The 13,030-nt window shown below is 41.8% G+C and overlaps 1 protein-coding gene and 1 long non-coding RNA gene across 2 annotated transcripts in view; one reads left to right on the plus strand and one right to left on the minus strand.

Moving 5' to 3' along the window:
- The window catches only part of LOC109036479 (uncharacterized), a 117,100-nt gene extending 107,086 nt beyond the window's left edge, over nucleotides 1–10,014 (plus strand). The window contains exon 4 of the long non-coding RNA XR_002009370.2: nucleotides 9,894–10,014. This is a non-coding gene — a long non-coding RNA (uncharacterized lncRNA). The remainder of the gene's footprint in view (nucleotides 1–9,893) is intronic.
- The window catches only part of LOC109036476 (sodium/potassium/calcium exchanger Nckx30C), a 173,337-nt gene that overhangs the window by 88,983 nt on the left and 71,324 nt on the right, over nucleotides 1–13,030 (minus strand). The window lies entirely within an intron of this gene.

Consider the following 13,030-nt stretch of genomic DNA (forward strand, 5'->3'; position numbering starts at 1 on the left):
CTTCTTTAACTTTGATTTTATGCACACTTCACAATCAGTTTGGGCTTCTTTAGCTTCAATTGCCCTTATCGGAAGGTTTTTCAATGCTTCTAAATGCACATGGCCCATTCGCTCATGCCATGTTGACAATGACACCCTCACAACCATACTTTCAACATCACCAATTTCGCCATTAAAATCAGTAGTTGTGACAACATACATGGTGCCAATACGGAAAGCCATAAACAAGAGCCGCCCATTCTTGGAAGCTGTGGCTTTCCCATCAGAAAAAATAATTTCCGCACCTTTCTCCTCAAGTTTGCCGACAGATATGATGTTATCTTTGAGGGATGGAACGCAAAGAGCATGAGTAAGTAAAATAGTCGACTCACCACAATCGCTGGACATAGTCATACGCAAAGCACCAGATCCTACTACCTCGATTGGGCTGCCATCGCCAACCTTCACACTACCACGAGTTTTCGAATAGTTTTCCAATAGAGATGCATCGTTGACCATATGGACTACATTTTGCAATTAGGAACTATAAATTCCGGCCCGGTTTAAAAACAACGTAAGTGCAATTAGTTTCCCTATGCACGTAAGCGTTTTTTCAGATGCGCCAGAATTTATAGCTCCAAATTGCAAAATGCAGTCCATATGATCGGAGGCTCCGGAATCCAATAAAAATAAACCGGAACACCTTGGTGTTGAATTTTTGTTTGCACATAATACCTGAACATCATCTAAGCGAACGTTGGACAGTTTCTTCTCTAATGGTCCCACTTCTTCTTCGCGTCCAGCCTTTTTCATCATTTCTTTAAATTTGCTACATTCAGGAGATTTGTGCCCACTAGTGCCACACGTAAAGCATATGACAGGTTTCTTCTGTTTTTTCTTCTTCGGCTTATCGCTTCTAGTAGTAAGAACCTTTGCCACTACAACACCATCATCACGTTTCATTCGCTTCTCTTCCAACAGAAGTTTGGTCTTAACCAAGTTGAGCGTTAACTTCGACTCCTCTTGTTCTAATCCTCGGACAAAACCCTCATACTTCTCCATTGGCAAGCCCATCAAGACAATTAAGGCCAGGGTTTGGTCAGGGAATTCAATTCCCACCTTAGATATTTTCCGGTAACAATTCTGGATTTTACCAACATAATCATGGACACTAGTTTCTTCATCCTTCGAAACGTTGAACAGCTCTTTGGTCAACATAATTTGATGCAACAGGCCATAACTGGAATGTGCTTCATGGAGGATGTCCCATGCCTCTCTAGCCCTCGTGCAATCTCCAATGTCATTCAGATGATAGTCACTTACCACAAGTAACAAGAATGCCAAAGCCTTTGAATTTTTGATCTCCTGCGCCTCGGTCAAAATTGCACCGGCTGGGTATCCTGGCTCCACCGCCTCCCACGTTGCTTTCGAGATGAGTGCCGCTTTCACTCGCACCGACCACGCGAAATAATTATCTTCATCTAATTTCGGGATGCTGAATTTAAGGTCACTATCTACTGCCATCTTGCTGCAACTTATAGGCTGAACTGAGACACAATCACCGGGCCACCAATTAACCGATTCTCACAACGCACGAAAGTTCAAGTTCAAGTCCATTGAGAACGCACTTCTTCGGTTATCGGAGCGCTTAAGTCTCATAATCTGTTGAAGTCTAAAAAACTAAAAACAGTGGATGAAAAGAAAAATCGTCCATATCTCACGAAGTAGGCTTTTCATTTATTGAACAAAAAAACAGAGAGACTTAGAGAGAGAACACACAGGAACATCTAGAGGTCACATCCTCATCATTGTGAGAGACAAAAAACAAACAGAGCGCTCCAAGTGAGCGACTGGGGAAACCAAGAGACAAATCAAGATAAAATATCACTGAGTGCATACTGACACAATTCACACTACCCGCTCTAGTTTGTATTGTTAAAAGCATCGATCGATTTGAAACTGAAAAATTCTCGACCCACCTCCCGATTTGGGTTGAAAAATGGATGGATGCAAACATTGCTCAAAATATCAAGCAACTGAGTTTAGTTCTTGACTTCGCAGAGCGTTTTTCTCCTTTGGTTTGCAACCCTGCCGATCTGCTCGGAAAAGTCGACCAAATCCACTCGTGGAAATGCGCTTAATGTCACTCGCAGGTATTTACGGGGCAAAAAGATCTTATTTGGACGCCATCCATTATATCTGAGCGGCGGGGAATCGCGCTGAGAAAGTTCACGGAGCCACCTCAAAACGCTCCATTTACGGCTCAGCGCCGCGTCGCAGCCTGTTAGCAAAACTCGCAACGAATTTTCGAGATCTGGGCCCCATTCCGAAAGATACGCCTATTCAACCGGCCGGCACATTGTCTAGCTGGGCGGTGCTGCATTGGCACAATGATAATCTGGCCATTTTTATGCTAAAAGGAACTATGTATACTTGCAGTAAATCAAAAGGAACTATGTGCGAAAGATCTCTATGCTTCATAGTCCCTTTTGATTCAACTTATTTTCACGTAGTTCTCTTTAGCATAAATACGTACATTTGTGTTTCAACTGGAAGTTGATTGCAAAGTCTACACCACGAAACCCTTTCCCAGGAGAAAATTCTCGAATATTCGTCCTGACTTGGCAACGTTTCCGGATGGCCCGCCTCACCGCGAAAACTCGGCCATTCAACTGTCCGAAAGTTAATTTAAGTTTCTAGATTCCGGGGCTGCGCCACTCCCCGAAGTGAAGCCGATTGTAAAGAAATGAAATCACAGAGCAGTTGCGATTTGCGAGAGAGCCTTCCGAGGGGAAACCACGTAAGTCCAATGGAAAATCCTAATGGGTTCGGGGGTTTTTGCAGAGCACGGTGAGAAAGAGGGCGACGCCGAGGATCCATCTTGATAAGGAAAAGTCGTTTGTTAAGAAGGACAGGTTTTAACATGCCATTTTCTAACTGCAAGTTCCGATTCTCCATCGTTGTGCACTCTCAGACTCGCGGAACTGGCGATGAAAAAACGGTGTCTGTGTTTACTTTTATTTTATTTTTAATTTACACAATACACGGAAACTCCGCTCCTAAATAAATAAATAACGACCAAAACCTTGCATGAACCTTGCTGGGTTGTTAACGGATGGTTAGAATCTCGTCCAGGCACATGTGTTTTGGCGGACTGGTGTCTACCGCGTTGAATATTGTGCAATATTCTAGTGCGCAGCGGTTAGATAGAACGACACATCTAACGAAATTTTCACCTGTGCCGTAGTATCGTTTTTGAAGCGGGAAGCTAAGAAAAAACGCAAATTTCTTACGCATCAGATTGTGAAGTTAGGAGTGCATTTCAAACTTCGCCAATGCGCTCATCGTGATTTTTGAGACATTTACTGATAGAAACAACTCTTATTTTTGCTCTAGCTAAAGTTTGTAACAGTCCCATTTCCATAATCGATGCAAGTTTTCCGCTGATTTCGATCCGGCTCTTTTTTTTTCTTTGTCCACTGAATCGGTGTCGACCGGTTCACGTCGATCGATTCTTCTTTTTGTTTTTCATTCGATTCGTATCGATGGAATGCATAACCTCTCGTTGCATGCAGATTTCGTATCATATTCTTTTCTTAAAAGAACAATCCGCCTTCTGCTGCGCCTGCAGCAATTGTTGTTACGAGTATGTTGTGCGTGCTGATTTCAGCACATTACATACTTGACTCTCTGAAGGCGTTTTATGCACGCGAGTAGCGCAATCTGTCGGAGAGTGAACAAAGTAGGGGTTGAGCGATTCATTAAATCTCACTTTTGTAATTCTCCGACAGGATGCTCTACTTTCGCACATAAAACGCCTTCAGAGTGTCAAGTATGTAATGTGCTGAAATCAGCACGCACAACATACTCGTAACAACAATTGCTGCAGGCGCAGCAGAAGGCGGATTGTTCGTTAAGAAAAGAATATGATACGAAATCTGCATGCAACGAGAAAGTATGTATTCGATTGACACGAATCGAACGAAACACAAATTATGAACCTATTGACACCGATTCAATGGACAAATAAATAAAAAGCCACATCAAAATCAGCGGCAAAATTGAGTTTACTATGGAAATTTCAAATTGTGATATCTCGCAAATAGGATCACACAAGATTTTGATTCTTCGCGATTTTAAGTCCACACGTGCGATAGATTATTCACCCCCTAGAAACAGTTTTCGGGGTTTTTTTGGGGGGGGAGGGGGGCTTTAAGACTACTGTATATCCTCAAGAGATGAACTAAGTCGTCTATCCGTAGGTCACTTCGGATGATAGGTGGCGTCAACGATTCCTCTCGGAGCTCAAGAAGGGACGGTATCAACGATAAAATTATAGGATGTCAGTTGCCCAAAATCCAATATAGGTAAGTACATGTAGAGCACCTGTATAGCGAGAGTATGGACAGATCGCTTTATGGAGGGCTTAGGGCCCAAAAGTGCAGCCATTCTTCTAACCAACCTCTAAAACACAAAATTTCACTGCCAGTCTGCTGAGTCTGCAGATTCCAATTCTAACCAGGAGGGCCAAGAATGTATATGAATGAGCGTTCTTCCGCAAAAATTAGTAAATTTATGCAAAAACTAAGTCCAGTATGTGCTTTAGAAACGATGGCTCCTAACAATTGTATTAGTAAATCGCTCTGGCTGATTGAAATTCATAGATTGGCCGCATTTTTGGGTCCTAACTTCATTCGCGGAGGCATCGGTGAAGGCCTGGTGGATTTTCGGAGTTTCACATCTGTCTATATACTCTCGCTTTATAGGTACTTAAGGTACATGTGGATTGCATTTTGCAAAAAGGAGCTACTAGCATTGCAATGTTGCTAAGATTGTGCAACTTCTATTGTCTTGGAGGAAAAACCCGATTATCCATAAACAGTTTCTATTTTACTCGCTAAAAACTGTAAATTTAAGACAAAAATTACCATCTAAATTTCATAGTTTTTCCCGATTTCCGCGATTTTATTGCAAAAGATGAAGTTGCACAATCTTAGCATCATTGCAATGATAGTGGTTCCTTTTTGCAAAATGCAATCCATGTGGAGTTCGAGTGTTATCATTCGGCGAATCTGATCGCCACTTCCGCGAGTAACTTTTACGGCTCATAGAGGGAAGATCACAGCGCAGAGTCTCTACAATATATTGCCTCTGATCGTTATTTTCTCGAGGAAGAATGAAATCGGATCCCGTAAAAAGCGGCAACGGCGCGGTTATCTGTTCAATTACATTCCTCACAAGCCATTGATTCGGGCCGGTCGCCCCAGGCCGTGTCTCCGAAACCAATTAATCCCTCACTCGGCACGAATCTGTTTGTTTTCATGCTCGGCCCTGGCGCGGTGTTGACGTCCCTGCTCGTACTCCGCCGCGCTAAAGAAGAACGCCGTATGAACATTCGAGAGTTGCCAAATTTCATTCGATAAAATGTTTATTCTTGAGGAAAATCATGAGTATTTTTCCTTGAAATTTTCAGACGTTTTAGCTCAAATAACAAACAAAATTTTCTGAGAAATTTGTGGACATATATTGAAAAATTTTCCTGCAAATGAGTGATTTGCCAGGGGAAATTTGGCAACGCCTGATGGCTTGTACGGCGTTCTTCCTTAGCACGGCAGTAACTCTCCGTCGTCCCGTTACCGCGCCGCCGAATGCCACGCTACGTACTCCCCGCGCAATTCCGAATTTTTCGCCCCGGCCCCGAGCCTGTTCATTTATTCAAGGGAATGCCCGGCCGCCTCGTGAATTTATCCCCGTTCCGTGGCGCGCAAATTGAGCGACGCTCAGGTTTTCAGGATAGTCGGCTGCGAAATGTCAAACACGACCGTGCGCCCCGTCCGGTCGCCGGAGTAAGTGAAACATAGGTACGTTTCAGGTTCAGTGTTCGAAACTCACCCTTGAGTTTCAGGAGCCATGTGGCGCATCAAGCTCGAATTTTAGGGGCCAAATTGACTTGTTGCCTATATATCACGGCGCATTTAGTAAAGCGTTTAACGCAAGATGTCTTAGTTACAGGACTAATAGCTGTAACTTGAGGGAAATTTCGAAAAATCACCAAACAATGAAATTAGGCCTTTTTTGGGTAGGGATGGAGCAATTTTTAGGGGTCACGTTGGCGCAGAGCCCTCATTTTTTAGGAGCCATGACCGATTTCTTACACTGGAAAAAAAAAAAAAAAAAACACATTGGATCTAGAGTCCAGACTCTTAAAAACACCGACAAGAAAAAGTACTCTTGATTCAATCAGAATTTAGCTTAAATCAAGAACCAAGCCTCTTAATTTAAGCGGATTTCGTTTTGATTCAAGCAAAAATCCGATTGAATCGAGAGTATTTTTTTTCTTTTAAATGTTTTCAAAAGTCTGGACTCTGGATCCCATGTGTTTTTTTTTTTTTTTTTTAGTGAATGGCAAGTTTTTCGGACCGTCGAATCCCACCTCCTGGCGATTCCTCTCCACGCGAAATCGCTCGAAAACCAGTCGGAGAGTCCTCCTTTTCGAGGTGGTACTACCCAACGTCTTTTTTCCACGACAAAGCCGCGGGACCTTATCTGAGATAGTCAAAACAACGGCGGCGAAATGAGAACCAGCCCGAGCTTAATAACCGCGAGAAACTTTTAAAAATGTTTTTTTCACCCCCTCCGTCGCCTTTCCACCCCCGGTCCCCGCGCTACGTTGCACGAACGCCCGAAAAATCCCGAATATCACGCGACGCGAAACGGGCCCGGGAGCACAAGCTCTCAACCCCACCGCAATCTCGGCGGGGCAAAAAACGAAACTCAGCGAAACTGGAGCACCCATGCCTTTTTAAAAGGGGGAAAGGTGTCTTCGCGGAGGGTCGCAAGAGACGACACGAGAGGGTTGAGGGGGGGAGTGGGTGGTTGGACGGGCTCCAGACCTGCACCGTAAATCCTGGTCGAACAATGCGCCGGTATTCCGCTGAGCCGGGCAGTAACCACGTATCTGAAATGGGTTTGCCATTGCACTTACGAGGTTCTTGGTTGGTTAGGTTGTATTTTACAGACTTGCATAGCGCGATCCTCGCGGAAGAACCAGGCCGTCGCGCTAATCTCCGCCTCTGTCCCGCGTTCTAATGATTCGGACAATTTGATTCACTCATCGAGGGTGGGGGCGGGGTGAGAGGGTAGATTGGAGTCTGTGGTTTTGCCATAAACTGTGGAAAATAGCAGTCGTAAGTAGGCCAGTGGGAGAGGTCAGGGGAGCTCTGAAGCGTGGGTTCTTACGATCGAAAAAATTATCAGGTTTGCGCGGTGTCTGCGAGGTTGTGACACCGCAGGGAAAAGGGGAGCGGTCGGAGGAAATTCTTTTATCTGGAAGTGTTGGGTGGAAGGATGGAATGGCGTGGTACTTCGTAGGAAGGACTCGGGAAAATTGCTGTTGTAAGTAGGACGGTGGAATGGAGTTCTTACGTCGTGGAGTTCTTATAACCGAAAAATTATCTGTTTCACAGAGTGTATTTATGACTGTGCAGCCGCAGAAAAAAAGAAAATTGTTATGGGATTTTTTTTTGCTATGGTGTTGCGCGTTCGGGTGAATGTAATAGCATGAAACTCAGAAAAAAACTGGGGCTATTGCTTTTTCTCGATTTTTCTCCTTCTGAAAAGTGTTAATGAAACGGCGAATTCGATTATTAGAGTACCTTGAAAACGGAAACTAAGAACTTTGAAGTCAATGTAAGTGATAAAATAACTCCGGAATGAATTTAACGATAATTGAACTCGAGTCGGATCTTTTGAGAAAAGGACTATAGAATACCAAACTATTTCCAGGACGGTCCTTAATGAATATTATAATTCACTATACGGATATTTTAAGTAATTTTGACTTCAGTGTCTTTTCTGAAATATGTAAACTGGCTTCTGGCAATTCATTCAATGAAAAATGATAATTTGCATATGCAGGTACGTTGAAACCATTTCTAAAAATTTAAATTATCCGTTTCAGTATGAAGCAAATCAGAATAAAAACCATAATACAACTTTACAATGCACTCTGGATGGTGCGTTGCTGCGTCAGAGATGAGATCACAGCTATATTTACACCTTGCGGTTTACCTGCTTTTAGCCTATTCCTTTTCAATATTTTCCATTTTTTTGAAGAAGTGTAGTTTTATATTCTTAGGTGAGAACTTATTCACTTGTTTGCGCAAATCTGCCCTTAATTCCTTTTCAATTTCTTCGGAGAAATCCTTTACTGGCAAAATTCACGCTGTATCTCTACGTCAAAATTTTCCTCCGATATAAGTCTCCTTATCACGGGTGAAAATTTGCATTATTTTCTGCTTCTTTTTTCATTTAATTTTCGATAAACACTTTATTCGAATATTTTTGTCTGCACTCTGCATGAGCTATTCTATCAATTTTACCCCTTCCGACTAATCATCTCCTCTGTTTCTTCAGTTTCTTTAAAATCTGATGCTGTTTCATTGTTTCTAGTTTTACTAAATATAGTGCGGCCGCCGGTCAGCGTGAAACGCATATAAGCGTTTACACGAAGGCAGGAATACTTCACGCATTGCGACAAACACAGTGCAGTTGCCGGTCAGCGCCGTAGGCTCATGAGCGCAGCCTACAAAACTCCAAGAATACTTCACGCATTGCGCCAAATACAGTGCAGTCTGCGCCGGTCAGCGCCGTAAGCTCATGAGCACCTACAAGACTCCAAGAATACTTCACGCATTCCGCCAAATACAGTGCAGTCTCCGCCGGGCAGCGCGATGAGCTTATGAGCGCCTACAAGAGTGTAGAAATACTTCATGCATTGCGCGTTCACTACAGTGCGCGCTTTAATTGATGAAACTGCGTAATATCTTGGGGCCAGACCTACCGCAATCTACACCATTTCCGGCACCCCGAACCTGTGTGCACCCTGAACCTGCAATCCTAGGATCAAGGGATTGTAAAATATTTTGAGCCTCTGAATGGTATCTTAGTCTATTGAGCCATTGATGTCGAAGCCCATCCGCCCTTCCCTGATCGACTATCGTTTTAACGAGAACCTCTCTATGGTGAAGAAATCAGCCGGTCCCTTGAGTTCTCGTTATAGAGAGAGATTACTGTATTATTATTTTCTTCTTCTTTATAATCTCACCCATCAGTAATGCACGAGAAGCAATCAGATAATGCAAATGTGAAGGTGTGAATTATTGTTTTATGGGTTCAGTCGTGTATGTGAATCAGCTGTGCTTTGACGGAAAGGGAGATGTCGTCGACCTATTCCCGTCTTTCCTTTTTGCTCAATACTGATCAGCTCGTGTAACACAGTTAGGAGGAGGAGGATTATGATAAGCGAGATCATTTATTTCGCAATGATCGTTCCGATAATGGAGTTAACGGAGGCATATTCATGTTCAATCTCTCATTACATAAGCAATAACCGATATCTTGTGCATCGATACCTCTGTGTCAGTTTGGTCTCTTCATGATTTGTTGAATTTAATAGTTGTACAAAAAGGGCACGCAGAGCATTGTAAGCAGAATCATAATCTCTGAGTAATTTCAGTAAATTTTGGGTCAAAGTGAAAGCGTTGACACTTTGAGTCAAACTAGATCAAATTATAAGACGTTTATTATGTGACGTTTGGGTGATTGCAGATTCTAGCTGTAATGTGAAAATAAAGAAAAAAGTGGGTGACATTTGACATTTACTTTTACGCCCTTATTCGTTCCCTCCACAGGGGTTATCTCCCTCCATTTCAGAGAACTTACTGTAATAAAACTTGCTAAAAGAGGTTTTCGAACGGCATTGAAAGAGGAGAGAAGTTAACTTTTTCGAGGTCAGAACCAAGAAGGTGAAAGTTTCTTAATTCCTCAGCGCAACTTCCGACTTATTCCGTGAAATTGACTGCGTAATTTCTTCCTACGTTGAATTTTTTAACTGGTTCAATTTCCTGTTGCAGCGATAAAAGCAGCTGAAGATTGAAGCTTTTTGGGGACTTTAGACTTCAACATTCAATTGCCAGCGAGTTGTACCGAAATCATGCTTGCTAGGTTCATTTGTCGGTCTGTAAGCGAATAGAGCCCTAAGAAAAAAGTACTAAAACGTGGTAAATGACGTCATCAGCACGAGAAAGCTAAAAACTGATAAACCAATTGGAGAGTGGTAGAGACATGGCACTTCTTAAATTATTCTTTAAGACATTGAAGAGCGTTTCCTTTGAAATCCCAAAATCCGTTTTTCCTACCTAACTCAACTAATTTCACTCCACAGAAATTATTTCCCCCGTAAGGTCTCGCCCCTCCAAGACGATCATATTTAAAGAGATGAAATCCAGTATTGCCAACTTGTGAGAATTGCCTCTGAATTTTGCATCTGCATGCTGATTGTTAAATTGATGGACAAAGCTATAGACAAAGCAGATATAAGGAGTAATGAGTGGGACCCTATTGGTTAACCCTTTGTTGCACGGAAAAAAAAAATTTCATTTTTTTAAAAAAAATGTTATGGTTCAAATTTAATGATAAAGATAAGCACAAAAAACGCTTCAAAATTTTTTTTCATCCCTTCTGAAAAATTCTGTAGGGGTAGGAAAAGTGGTAGAACTGTCATACCACCGCACACTGACGTTCCAGGTTTGTCATTGTGCGGTGGTATAACTGTCATACCACTTTGCTGACCACATTGGATTTTAGTACATAGAGTACATTTGTATGTATGTATGATTTCAACTTTCTAATTTTAGTAATATCGATTATCACATATATCATTTTTGGGTCAGGTTTAGGAGGGGGGGGGGGTTCCAGCGAGTGGAGAACGGCAGTCAAGATGAAAATAAATATAAATAAAAAAAAATCAAAATTGAAATTTCAAACATAAGCAAAATTTTTTTTAAATGAATATGAAAAAGGTCAAAATCCAAAAACTTTGTGACTACACAGAATTAGGTGGAAGGAATGGGGGAAAAGAAGAAAAAGAAAAAGGGGTGTATATTTGAAGTTCCAGGGGAAACTTATTTTTTTGTGGGAGGGGGGGGGGGGGCAGGAAAAAACTAAAGAATATTTGTGGTCAATAAAGAGTGGCATGTGAGGTATCATTTTCTGGGTCATTTTGGTAGTAAATTTAATGTATGAAGTCAGAACAGCCACCCCCCCTCCACAGTCAAAGATACTGCCCCGAATTCAATATATCTGACTTTGAAAGGCAGGAGGGTGCATTTTGTAAATTTTTACGTGATTAGGCAAGTGAGATATCAATTCTTATGAAATTTTGGTCCAAAATTCCATATTAGGATTCAGAATTTCATATAAGAAGTCATAATAGCCCCCCGGTCAACGAAAAAGCCCCAAATCAAAGATGGCGACTAAATTTGAAAGGCAGAAGGGTGCATTTTTTTTAAAAATTTTACGTTATTGGGCAAGTGAGGTATCAATTCTGATGTAAATTTGGTCGTCGATTTCAAATGTGAAGTCATAAAAGCCCTCCAATCCACAACAGTGCCCCAAATCCAAGATGGCGGCCGAATTTGAAAGACAGCAAGGTGTATTTTTTAAATTTTTACTTGATCAGACACCTGAAATATCAATTCTGATGTACCTTTTTCGTAAATTTTATATGTAGTCATAAATGCCTCCTGGTCGAAGAGGGTACCCTAAATCCAAGATGGCGGCCAAATCTAAAAGGCAGGAGGGTGCATTTTTTGAAATTATAAGTGATTAGGCAAGTTAGGTATCAATTCCAATGTCACTTTGGTCACCCACATTATATATAAAGTCATACACCCCCACCAACCAACCCCCCCCCCCCCCGGTCAAAGAGGGTGTCCCAAAAGCCAAGATGGCGGTCAAATTTGAAAGGCAGGAGGGTGTATTTTTTAAATTCTTACGTGATCAGGCATCTGATATCAATATCAGATATCAATTCTGATAAGATTTTTGTTGTGAATTTCATATATGAAGTCATAAAGGCCTCCTTTTCAAAGGGGGTACCCGAAATCCAAGATGGCTGCCAATTTTGAAAGGTAGGAGGGAGCATTTTTTGGATTTTATGTGATTAGACAAGTTAGATTTCAATTCTTATATCACTTTAGTCGCACATTTCAAGCATGCAGTCATAAAAAAACCCCGGTCAAAGAGGGTGCCCCAAATCCAAGATGGCGACTGAATTTGAGAGGTAGTAGCTTCACCCTTCACCCGAGAAATACGCTTAGGACAAGGAAATGTCGGTTCTCGAGTGACATTGGGATCAAAACTTGAAACGGGGAGAAAGATTTCCTCGAGAATGCACAGAAAATTGAGTTATCTACAAAATGCTGTGTGTGCGGTGGTATAACTGTCATACCACTTTATTTCAGCTCAGAAAATCGACCAAAATGAAAAATCAAGTAAAAACTGCAATGCACCTACTAAATTACGGCTAGTTAGATTAGAGAATCACATTTATCTAAAAAATAACACCTATTTTTCACACACGACTCGAAGAAAAACAATGCGGATCCGACATAACCTAAAATACCGGGTTTTCATGACATACAATACGCTGTAGCCATGTCATTTTGTAAAAATGAATGGTCATACCATTTAGCAATGATAACCAGAGGTATATTGGACCCAATGATTCAGTAGTTGAGTCCGCTCATCACATTGGCAGCGCTGTAAAAATTAAAAACCGAAGTGGTATGACATGTATACCACCGTGCAACAAAGGGTTAAGATGAGTGGTTCTTATAGACTAAGGGAGAAAATGATGGACTAACTATAAGGTCGCCCGTGGGTTGCCATTAGTTAGTCCAAAACTTACCTCCTATGTCCATTACAACCACCCACTTACACCAATAGGATCCCTCCATATACTTCTTGTCCTCATTGTCTATAGCGTTGGCAACCAATTTCAATAATGGACCACTAAACAAGGTACGAACTTTAGCATTCTGATACATGTTTCGTAAATAACATTTCATGTAGAACACGATGTGCACGATCAAAATTGCCGGAATTAACTCCTTACGAAGATATTCAATGATTCCTGATGCGTGAATTCAAACCACCCACTCATGAAAACTCAATGCTCTACGTGATTCACATAACGCGCTAAACGTTA

The sequence above is a fragment of the Bemisia tabaci genome, chromosome 6 (assembly GCF_918797505.1).
Source record: "Bemisia tabaci chromosome 6, PGI_BMITA_v3".
Lineage (NCBI taxonomy): Eukaryota > Metazoa > Arthropoda > Insecta > Hemiptera > Aleyrodidae > Bemisia > Bemisia tabaci.